This window comes from Petromyzon marinus (genome assembly GCF_048934315.1).
Source record: "Petromyzon marinus isolate PM22_M1 ecotype Great Lakes invasive population chromosome 78 unlocalized genomic scaffold, UKy_Petmar_22M1.pri1.0 chr78_unloc.3, whole genome shotgun sequence".
NCBI lineage: Eukaryota > Metazoa > Chordata > Hyperoartia > Petromyzontiformes > Petromyzontidae > Petromyzon > Petromyzon marinus.
The window spans coordinates 186,873-198,271 of NW_027422627.1; the positions used below are offsets into that span (position 1 = coordinate 186,873).

At 52.6% G+C, this 11,399-nt stretch overlaps 1 long non-coding RNA gene across 1 annotated transcript; it reads left to right on the forward strand.

The window, feature by feature from the left end:
* Window positions 1–349: 349 nt before the first annotated feature.
* LOC142908319 (uncharacterized) lies at window positions 350–10,559 on the forward strand. Its single transcript, XR_012931683.1, has 2 exons — window positions 350–1,319; window positions 9,619–10,559. It is a non-coding gene; the product is annotated as an uncharacterized LOC142908319 (long non-coding RNA).
* Window positions 10,560–11,399: the final 840 nt, after the last annotated feature.

Sequence of the window (11,399 nt, forward strand, 5' to 3'; positions counted from 1 at the left end):
AGTTGAACAGAGACGTCTGCGCTAGACACAACTGCTGGGGTCCTGTAACATAGAACGTTAGGAGCCCCTCCCCCCACCCACCACCCCAGAGGCACAATGGCCAACACTGCACACTGCTCGCTAGCAAAGTCACCATCAACGCCCTTTCCTGGCTTAGGGAAATATTCAGGATAGCCGTAAGAAAACATTGATTTCAATCTTCAGGTCACATTACGGAAACTTCATGCTGTGGTCATTTGCAAATAAAGGTTTCAAGTTTTGCCTCGATTATAACTTTCACAAAGTCCTGCCGACAACATTTCCCTGCGTTTCCAATTACGAAAACTAATTGCTGGTTTTGTGAGCAAGGCCGAGGATCGGACCGGAGACTCGCACGGTTACCTGGGTTGAGAACTCGCCCAGGCATCTTTCTCAAAGTTGGGGGTGGCAGGAACGGATGCCATCGTGTCCGATTCCCTATCACCACCACCCGCTCAGCCTTGAAAATAATAAAACACAACCTCCGTGATGCTCACGCGTGGCTACAGAGCACGGCTCATTGCCATTGATAATAAAGAATGCTGCTGCTGTGGGTAGCAAGAGACAATGACACTCCCTGGTGGCGTTGAGTAGCACCGAAGCTGTGTGGAGTTCCAGTAAGGAATTGCGTGGAGTTGAACAGAGACGTCTGCGCTAGGCACAACTGCTGGGGTCCTGTAACATAGAACGTTAGGAGCCCCTCCCCCCTCCCCGATACAAACAAATCCTGTAGTCGCAGCAGCGAGGCAAATTCAAAGGAGTTGCGGTGTTACCAGGAGGTCCGCTAACAGCCCGTATCCACCGTCGATTCGACCGTTTGCACTTCCTTCCTCTGCACTTGAACCGAGACATCGAGACGCAGAGCTGGCTCCGTGTCCCGTCACTGCCTGGGATCTCTGCCCCGTTGGGGCTTCCTTGGTTTGGAGCTGTACCGAGATGTTTGATGTTTGAGCGAGAGTACACCAGGGAGAGGATTCTGGAAGACAGAACGTTAGAGACCCCCCCCACTCCCCCCGATACAAACACAAGGCCTGTAGTAGTAGCAGCAAGGCAAATGTGAAAGTCAAAGTATTTACGGTGTTACCGGGTCCCGTTAACTGCCTGGAATGGCCGATGATAGAGGAGCAATTTGCGCTTCCTTCCCTCTTGCTGTCCCCTTGTACGATGTCGCGAGGTTGCTTGGGAGGTGCACAGAGAACGTGTGGAGTTGCACTGAAGTTGTGAGGAGTTGGAGCAAGGCTGCGTGAAGGTGTTCTGAGGTAACGTGGAGTTGCACCGAGTTTGTGTGGAGTTGCAGCGAGGTTGTGTGGAGTTGCAGAGACCGTGTGGCGTTGCAACTGAGGAAGTTGCGTGGAGTTGAACAGAGACGTCTGCGCTAGGCACAACTGCTGGGGTCCTGTAACAGAACGTTAGGAGCCCCACCCCCCACCCACCACCCCAGAGCCACAATGGCCAACACTGCACACCGCTTGCTAAAAATGTCTTGGCTTAGGGAAATATTCAGGACAGTCGGAAGAAAACATTGATTTCAATCTTCAGGTCACATGATGTAAACTTCATGCTGTGGTCATTTGCAAACAAAGGTTTAAAGTTTTGCCTCGATTAAAACTTTCACAAAGTCCTGCCGACAACTTTTCCCCGCGTGGCCAATCACGAAAACCAAAACGTCAACAAACCTCAAATAGACATCCACATCGCGCGTTTGGTGAGCAAGGCCGAGGATCGGGCCGGAGACTCGCACGGTTACCAGGGTTGAGAACTCGCCCAGACATCTTTCTCAAAGTTGGGGGTGGCAGGAACGGATGCCAGCGTGTCCTATTCCCCATCACCACCACCACCTGCTGAGCCTTGACAATGATAAACACGACCTCCGTGTTCACACTCGTGGCTACCTAGCAGCACTGCTCATGAACATTGCATAGTAATAATGTTGCTGCTGTGGGTAGCAAGAGACATTGACACTCCCTGATGGCGTTGAGTAGCACCGAGGCTGTGTGGAGTTCCAGTAAGGAATTGCGTAGAGTTGAACAGAGACGTCTGCGCTAGGCACAACTGCTGGGGTCCTGTAACACAGAACGTGAGGAGCCCCTCCCCCCTCCCCGATACAAACAAATCCTGTAGTCGTAACAGCAGCGAGGCAAATTCAAACGCACGGCCAAAGGAGTTGCGGTGTTACCAGGAGGTCCGCTAACTGCCCGTATCCACCGCCAATTCCACCGTTTGCACTCCCTTCCTCTGCACTTGAACCGAGACATCGAGACGCAGACCTGGCTCCCTGTCCCGTCACTGCCTGGGATCTCTGCCCCGTTGGGGCTTCCTTGGTTTGGAGCTGTACCGAGATGTTGAGATGATGTTCAAAGCGAGTCGGAGAGTAGACCCGGGGAGGATTCTGGAAGACAGAACGTTAGAGTACCCCCCCCCCGCCTACACAAACACAACTCTTGTAGTAGCTAGGGCAATTAAAACAGACGCCAAAGTATTTGTGATGTCGCCAGGTACCGGTACAACCGCCTGGAATCGCCGACGGACAAAGACCTTGGGCCTCCTCCTCCTCCGCGAGTAGACGGGTGGAGGAGTCTGCAGGTTGCAGCGTTAAAGGAACCCCCCCTCCCCCAACTGCCACAGTCAACAAACTTGAAAGCAACGGATGGCCCAGGAGCTGCGGTGTTACCAGGAGGTCCGTTAACTGCCTGGGTTTTCCCGACGACGCCCCAGACATCCGCACTTCCTTCACGGGACGCACGAGAGGGTTTGTGTGGAGCTCGAAGCGTGAGAGACGTCTGTGTAAATCAGACTTGAGCTCTTGCCACTGCCTGGATTCACCGATGATCTCTCTTCCCCCTCTTTGCTGGCATTGCAAGGACGCGGGAGACGCGAGGGATTCTGGAAGACACGGTGTCAAGACGACCCCCCCCCCCAACTACAATACGAAAGCAAAGCCTGAAGTAGTCGTTGATAATGCGAATGGCAACGGCGTTTTAACTTTACCAGGTGTCCCGTTAACGGCCTGGATTCTCCCGACGACGCCCCAGACATCTGCACGCCCTCCACTCCGCTTGCAACAACACGAAGCCGCTTGGAGTTGAACCGAGACATCAAAGACACAGACCTGGCTCCCTGTCCCGTCACTGCCTGGGATCTCTGCCCCGTTGGTGCTTCCTTGGTTTGGAGCTGTACCGAGATGTTTGATGTTTGAGCGAGAGTAGACCAGGGAGAGGATTCTGGAAGACAGAACGTTAAAGACCCCCCCCACTCGCCCCTGATACAAAAACAAGGCCTGTAGTAGTAGCAGCAGCAGCAGCAAGGCAAATGTGAATGTCAAAGTATTTACGGTGTTACCGGGTCCCGTTAACTGCCTGAAATGGCCGATAGAGGAGCAATTTGCGCTTCCTTCCCTCTTGCTGTCCCCTTGTACGATGTCGCGAGGTTGCTTGGGAGTTGCACAGAGAACGTGTGGAGTTGCACTGAAGTTGTGAGGAGTTGGAGAAAGGTTGCGTGAAGGTGTTCTTAAGTTACGTAGAGTTGCAACGAGGTAACGTGGAGTTGCACTGAAGTTGTGAGTTGGAGCAAGGTTGAATGAAATTGTTCCGAGGCTACGTAAAGTTGCACCGAGGTAACGTGGAGTTGCACCGAGGTTGTATGGAGGAGTTGCACTGAGGAAGTTGCGTAGAGTTGAACAGAGACGTCTGCGCTAGGCACAACTGCTGGGGTCCTGTAACAGAACGTTAGGAGCCCCTCCCCCCACCCACCACCCCAAATGCCAACACTGCACACCACTTGCTAGCAATGTCACCATCAACGCCCTTTCCTGGTTATGCAACTATTCAGGACAGCCGTAAGAAAACATTAATTTCAATCTTCAGGTCACATTACATGAACTTCACGCTGTTGTTTACTAATGAGGTTTCAGATTTATCCACGTTTAAAACTTTCACAAAGTCTTGCCGACATTTCCCTGCGTGGCCAATTAAGAAAACCAAAACGTCAACAAACCTCAAATAGACATCCACATCGCTCGTTTGGTGAGCAAGGCCGAGGAGCGGGCCGGAGACTCGCACAGTTACCTGGGTTGAGAACTCGCCCAGAGACATCTTTCTCAAAGTTGGGGGTGGCAGGAACGGATGCCAGCGTGTCCGATTCCCCATCACCACCACCACCACCCGCTCAGCCTTGACAATAATAAAACAGAACCTCCGTGATGCTCATGCGTGGCTACAGAGCACGGCTCATTGCCATTGATAATAATGAATGCTGCTGCTGTGGGTAGCGAGAGACATTTGTGGCACATTAAGAAGGGACCACTCTTTCAATTATATCCTTGTGCAGCAAGGGAGTAAAAGTGTCGTTCTATGAACGTCCTGATGTGCTGTGCGGTGCATTAGTGCGTGTCTGTACAGCAGCATGTGATGACTGAGTTGGGCCTGTAGGTGGCTGGCAGGGTTAATGATTAACCGCGCTTGTAAACCCGCCACATGGTTAATGGCGACTCGGAAGAACTGCTGTGTGACACACGTGTTGGTGCATTTTACAGGTAAAGGACCCAAAGTTTGTTTTTGATCGTTATATAAATGTTCTAGACTTGTTCTAGACGTTTAGCTTGGCTTTGAATTGTTCGTTTGTGATATATGCAATTAGAGGGGTTTTAGCACTGTGCATTGTAAAGGGATGATGCACTGTAATTACCTACTGTCATTGTAAATCTTTAACTCTAATACTGTTTAGTCTATAACCATGCCCATGTACCCAGAGTATGACTACTTGCAATGCTATTGAGAATAGAACACATGTAAATAGTAAGATGTACAATGGTGATATACAGTACGTATACTGTACACATACAGTACATATAATGGGTGTAAGACACCGAGATAAGTGGATGGTATAGATAGACATACAGCTTAGGATTAAAGTAATATTCGAAGTGATGTGCAAATGTGATTGTCAAAGACAAAGATGGTTTATCAGTAGTAGAATTGGGTGTAAGAGAAAACTGTGAATGATTAACCGCGCTTGTAAACCCGCCACATGGTTAATGGCGACTCGGAAGAAATGATGTATGTGACACACGTGTTGGTGCATTTTACAGAGTGACGGTGCTGTTCTTCACAAGATTACAGATTCACCACAATAAATGTGCTTGCCCTCGATTTGGAGCACTTGCCCTCGATTTGGAGCACTTGCCCATGCCCTTCATTTCGAGTGTGCAACACATTGACACCCCCTGATGGACGCTGTTGGTCGTCTCTGGCCTCTCCTGTCCAGGACTGGGTTGTAACAGCAGTAGGGGGTTGTGTTTCTCCCATTCCGCCCAACGCCACCATCATCCGCTCAGCCTTGACAATGATAAACACAACCTCCGTGTTCACACTCGTGGCTACCTAGCGGCACTGCTCATGACCATTTCATAGCAATAATGTTGCCGCTGTGGGTAGCAAGAGACATTGACACTCCCTGATGGACGGTGTTGGCGTTCTCTGGCCCCTCCTGTCCAGGACTGGGTTGTAACAGCGGTAGGAGGCTGCAGACCTGGCTCCCTGTCCCATCACTGCCTGGGATCTCTGCCCCGCTGGGGCATCCTTGGTTTGGAGCTGTACCGAGATGTTGAGATGATGTTCAAAGCGAGTAGGAGAGTAGACCCGGGGAGGATTCTGGAAGACAGAACATTAGAGTACCCCCCCCCGCCTACTCCCGATACAAACACAACTCTGGTAGTAGCTAGGCCAATTAAAACAGACGCCAAAGTATTTGTGGTGTCGCCAGGTACTGGCACAACCGCCTGGAATCGCCGGACAGACGAAGACCTTGGGCCTCCTCCTCCTCGAGTAGACGGGTGGAGGAGTCTGCAGGTTGCAGTGTTAAAGGAACCCCCCCTCCCCCAACTGCCACAGTCAACAAACTTGAAAGCAACGGATGGCCCAGGAGCTGCGGTTTTACCAGGAGGTCCGTTAACTGCCTGGGTTTTCCCGACGACGCCCCAGACATCCGCACTTCCTTTACGGGACGCACGAGAGGGTTTGTGTGGAGCTCGAAGCGAGAGAGACGTCTGTGTAAATCAGACTTGAGCTCTTGCCACTGCCTGGATTCACCGATGATCTCTCTTCCCCCTCTTTGCTGGCATGGCGAGGACGCAGAAGCGGGGATTCTGGAAAATAAAACGTTAAGACCCCCCCCCCCGCAACTCCGAAACGAAAGCAAAGCCTGAAGCAGTCGTCGTTGATAATGCGAATGGCAACGGCGTTTTAACTTTACCAGGTGTCCCGTTAACGGCCTGGATTCTCCCGACGACGCCCCAGACATCTGCACGCCCTCCACTCCGCTTGCAACAACACGAAGCCGCGTGGAGCTGAACCGACACATCGAGACGCAGACCTGGCTTCCTGTCCCGTCACTGCCTGGGATCTCTGCCCCGCTGGTGTTTGAACCCAAGAGACATCTGCGTGAGGCAGACTTGGGGCTCCTGTAACCGCCCTGGGTTCACCGATGATCTCTCTCTCCCCCTTTGCTGCTGCTGCGTGCACGCAGGAGACGCGAGGAAGTCTGCAAGACACGGCGTTAACACTCCCCCCCCCACCGTCCAGCACCTCCGACTCACGACAAACGAACACAAATCACGGATAAAAACGCGACGTTTGTAAAAGAAGCGTTGGATTCGTGCCAGAGGATTTATTCGGTTTTTACCGGGTGCCCCAGACACCGGCCCCGGATTCTCCGACGACGACGCCCGGACACCGGCGCACGACGGACACACACACACACACAGTGACACACACACACAGTGACACACACACACACAGTGACACACACACACACAGTGACACACACACACACAGTGACACACACACACAGTGACACACACACACAGTGACACACACACACTGACACACACACACAGTGACACACACACACAGTGACACACACACACAGTGACACACACACACACGCCGCACACACGGAGGGTTTGCGCGCAGTTCGAACCGAGAGCGACCGTCTGTGTAAATCATCAAACTCGGTGCTCCTGCTGGGAACGCCTGGGTTTCGCCCACGACCCCTCTCTTTGCTGCTGCTGCTGTTGTTGTTGCGAGCACGCAGGAGACGCGAGGGAGTCTGTAGGAGGCGGCGTGAACACAACAACCCCTCCCCCTTCCTCATACCCAGACCCCAGCTCCCGACGTGAGAACACGAATTCTAGTAGCAACGCAACCGTTTGTAAAAGCGTAACAGAGTTGTTGTTGTGTTTGGGTTTGATCGCGTAAACATTTTAAAAGTCTTCTTTGGTTCTTTCGGTCAAGTCGCGGAGAATGAGAGTAAAATAATGAAATAAAATTAGACGATTAAATTCTCACGACGTTTCGGCCACAACACAAGTAGCCTTCTTCAGGTGAAACTACAGAACTGTCATCCCGAAACATCGCGAGAATTTTATCGTCTTATTTTATTCTCATTCTACGTGGTGACTTTACCGAAAGAACCAAAGAAGATGAATCCTTACAGTCACGAAAGCTTTACATCGAAATTTATATTAAATGTGTCGTTAAAACCCGCCACCACCCGACACGGCCAATTGGGGTAAGGTTTGTCGCGTGAACAAAACGTGCCAATTCGTCACTGGTTCTAGCACACGCACAAAAACCAACTTCTGTTATGTACATCGCTCGTGAAACGTTAGGAACCCCCCCGCCCCAAACTACGATACGAACGCAAAGCCTGAAGTAGTCGTTGATGATTCGGGGCTGCTGCCACTTTGATCCAGATTCCACTCCTGATCCTCGCTCCAGACTCCACTCCTGATCCTCACTCCAGACTCCACTCCTGATCCTCGCCCCAGACTCCACTCCTGATCCTCGCTCCAGACTCAACTCCACTCCTGATCCTCGCTCCAGACTCCACTCCACTCCTGATCCTCGCTCCAGACTCCACTCCTGATCCTCACTCCAGACTCCACTCCTGATCCTCGCCCCAGACTCCACTCCTGATCCTCGCTCCAGACTCAACTCCACTCCTGATCCTAGCTCCAGACTCCACGCCACTCCTGAACCTCACTCCAGACTCCACGCCTGATCCTCGCTCCAGACTCCACTCCTGATCCTCGCTCCAGACTCCACTCCTGATCCTTGCTCCAGACTCAACTCCACTCCTGATCCTTGCTCCAGACTCCACTCCACTCCTGAACCTCGCTCCAGACTCCACTCCTGATCCTCGCTCCAGACTCCACTCCACTGCTGATCCTCACTCCAGAATCCACTCCTGATCCTCGCTCCAGACTCCACTCCACTCCTGATCCTCGCTCCAGACTCCACTCCAGATCCTCGCTCCAGACTCCAGACTCCACTCCTGATCCTCGCTCCAGACTCCACTCCTGATCCTCGCTCCAGACTCCACTCCACTCCTGATCCTCGCTCTAGACTCCACTCCTGATCCTCGCTCCAGACTCCACTCCCGATCCTCGCTCCAGACTCCGGACTCCACTCCTGATCCTCGCTCCAGACTCCAGACTCCACTCCAGATCCTCGCTCCAGACTCCAGACTCCACTCCTGATCCTCGATCCACACTCCACTCCACTCCTGATCCTCGCTCCGGACTCCACTCCACTCCTGATCCTCGCTCCAGACTCCACTCCTGATCCTCGCTCCAGACTCCACTCCTGATCCTCGCTCCAGACACCACTCCTGATCCTCGCTCCAGACTCCACTCCTGATCCTCGCTCCAGACTCCACTCCACTCCTGATCCTCACTCCAGACTCCACTCCTGATCCTCGCTCCAGACTCCACTCCGAATCCTCGCTCCAGACTCCACTCCTGATCCTCGCTCCAGACTCCACTCCTGATCCTCGCCCATCAACTTTGTCAACTCTCTCGCTGTCCCCCCACCCCCCCCCACCCCCCCCGTTGCACTTCTTGTTTGGGAGCACGCAGGAGACGCGAGTCTGGAAGACACGGCTTTAGGGGACAACACCAACCCCCACCCCCCACCCGATTCCCCGTCAACTCCCGACATACGAACACAAATAAAATAACAACTCACGTTTGAAAAAGCGAAACGTTTCAGCAGAGATTTGTGGTTGTTACCAGGTGCCACGGAAACCTGCCCGGATTCTCCCGACGACGCCCCAGACATCTGCACGCCCTCCACTCCGCTTGCAACAACACGAAGCCGCGTGGAGTTGAACCGAGACATCAAAGACGCAGACCTGGCTCCCTGTCCCGTCACTGCCTGGGATCTCTGCCCCGTTGGGGCTTCCTTGGTTTGGAGCTGTACCGAGATGTTTGATGTACGAGCGAGAGTAGACCAGGGAGAGGATTCTGGAAGACAGAAGGTTAGAGACCCCCCCCACTCCCCCTGATACAAACACAATTCCTGTAGTAGTAGCAGCAAGGCAAATGTGAATGTCAAAGTATTTACGGTGTTACCGGGTCCCGTTAACTGCCTGGAATGGCCGATAGAGGAGCAATTTGCGCTTCCTTCCCTCTTGCTGTCCCCTTGTACAATGTCGCGAGGTTGCTTGGGAGTTGCACAGAGAACGTGGAGTTGCACTGAAGTTGCAAGGAGTTGCAACAAGGTTGCGTGAAGGTGTTCTGAGGTTACGTTGAGTTGCAGCGAGGTTGTGTGGAGTTGCGGAGACCGTGTGGCGTTGCACCGAGGAAGTTGCGGAGTTGAACCAAAACGTCTGCGCTAGGCACAACTGCTGGGGTCCTGTAACACAGAACGTTAGGAGCCCCTCCCCCCTCCCCCACCCCAAAGGCCAACACTGCACACCACTTGCTAGCAATGTCACCATCAACGCCCTTTCCTGGATTACTTAACTATTCGGGACAGCAATCAGAAAACATTAATTTCAATCTTCAGGTCACATGATGTAAACTTCATGCTGTGGTTATTTGCTAATTAGGTTTCAAGTTTTGCCTCGATTAAAACTATCACAAAGTCCTGCCGACAACATTTCCCTGCGTGGCCAATCACGAAAAACCTCAAATAGACATCCACATCGCTCGTTTGCTGAGCAAGGCCGAGGATCGGGCCGGAGACTCGCACGGTTACCTGGGTTGAGAACTCGCCCAGCCATCTTTCTCAAAGTTGGGGGTGGCAGGAACGGATGCCAGCGTGTCCGATTCCCCATCACCACCACCACCACCCGCTCAGCCTTGACAATAATAAAGCACAACCTCCGTGATGCTCACGCGTGGCTACAGAGCACGGCTCATTGCCATTGATAATAAAGAATGCTGCTGCTGTGGGTAGCGAGAGACATTGACACTCCCTGATGGACGCTGTTGGTCGTCTCTGGCCTCTCCTGTCCAGGACTGGGTTGTAACAGCGGTAGGGGGTTGCGTGTCTCCCATTCCGCCCATCGCCACCATCGCCCGCTCGGCCTTGACAACGATAAACACGACCTCCGTATGTCCACGTGTGGGCTGCACAGCCAAGGCTCACTGCCATTGATAAATAATGTTGCCGTGTGGGAAGTACAAGAGTCATTGACACTCCCTGGTGGATGGTAAAGGCCGTACGGCTTCTCCCGCCTTCCACCCAGGGCTGGGTTGGTGTCGTACAGCAGTGCGGCTGCTTGCTCTGTGCATCAGCTTGCGTTTCCGATTCACCACCACCATCACCACCTGCTGAGCCTTGACAGTGATAAACACAACCTCCGTGTTCACACTCGTGGCTACCTAGCAGCACTGCTCATGACCATTGCATAGTAATGTTGCCGCTGTGGGTTGCAAGAGACATTGGACACTCCCTGATGGACGGTGTTGGAGTTGCATCAAGGTTGCGTTGAGTAGCACCGAGGCTGTGTGGAGTTCCAGTAAAGAATTGCGTGGAATTGAACAGAAACGTCTGCGCTAGGCACAACTGCTGGAGTCCTGTAACACAGAACGTTAGGAGCCCCTCCCCCCCCACCCACCACCCCAGAGCCACAATGGCCAACACTGCACACCACTCGCTAGCAATGTCACCTTCAACGCCCTTTCCTGGCTTAGCGAAATATTCAGGATAACCGTAAGAAAACATTGATTTCAATCTTCAGGTCACATTACGTAAACTTCATGCTGTGGTTATTCTATAACTAGGCTTCAAGTATTGACTCGTTAAAAACTCTCAAAGTCCTCCTGACAACTTTTCCACGCGTGGGCAATTACGAAAACTAATCGCTCGTTTGGTGAGCAAGGCCTAGGATCGGGCCGGAGACTCGCACGGTTACCTGGGTTGAGAACTTGCCCAGGCATCTTTCTCAAAGTTGGGGGTGGCAGAAACGGATGCCAGCGTGTCCGATTCCCCATCACCACCACCACCACCCGCTCAGCCTTGACAATAATAAAACACAACCTCCATGATGCTCACGCGTGGCTACAGAGCACGGCTCATTGCCATTGATAATAAAGA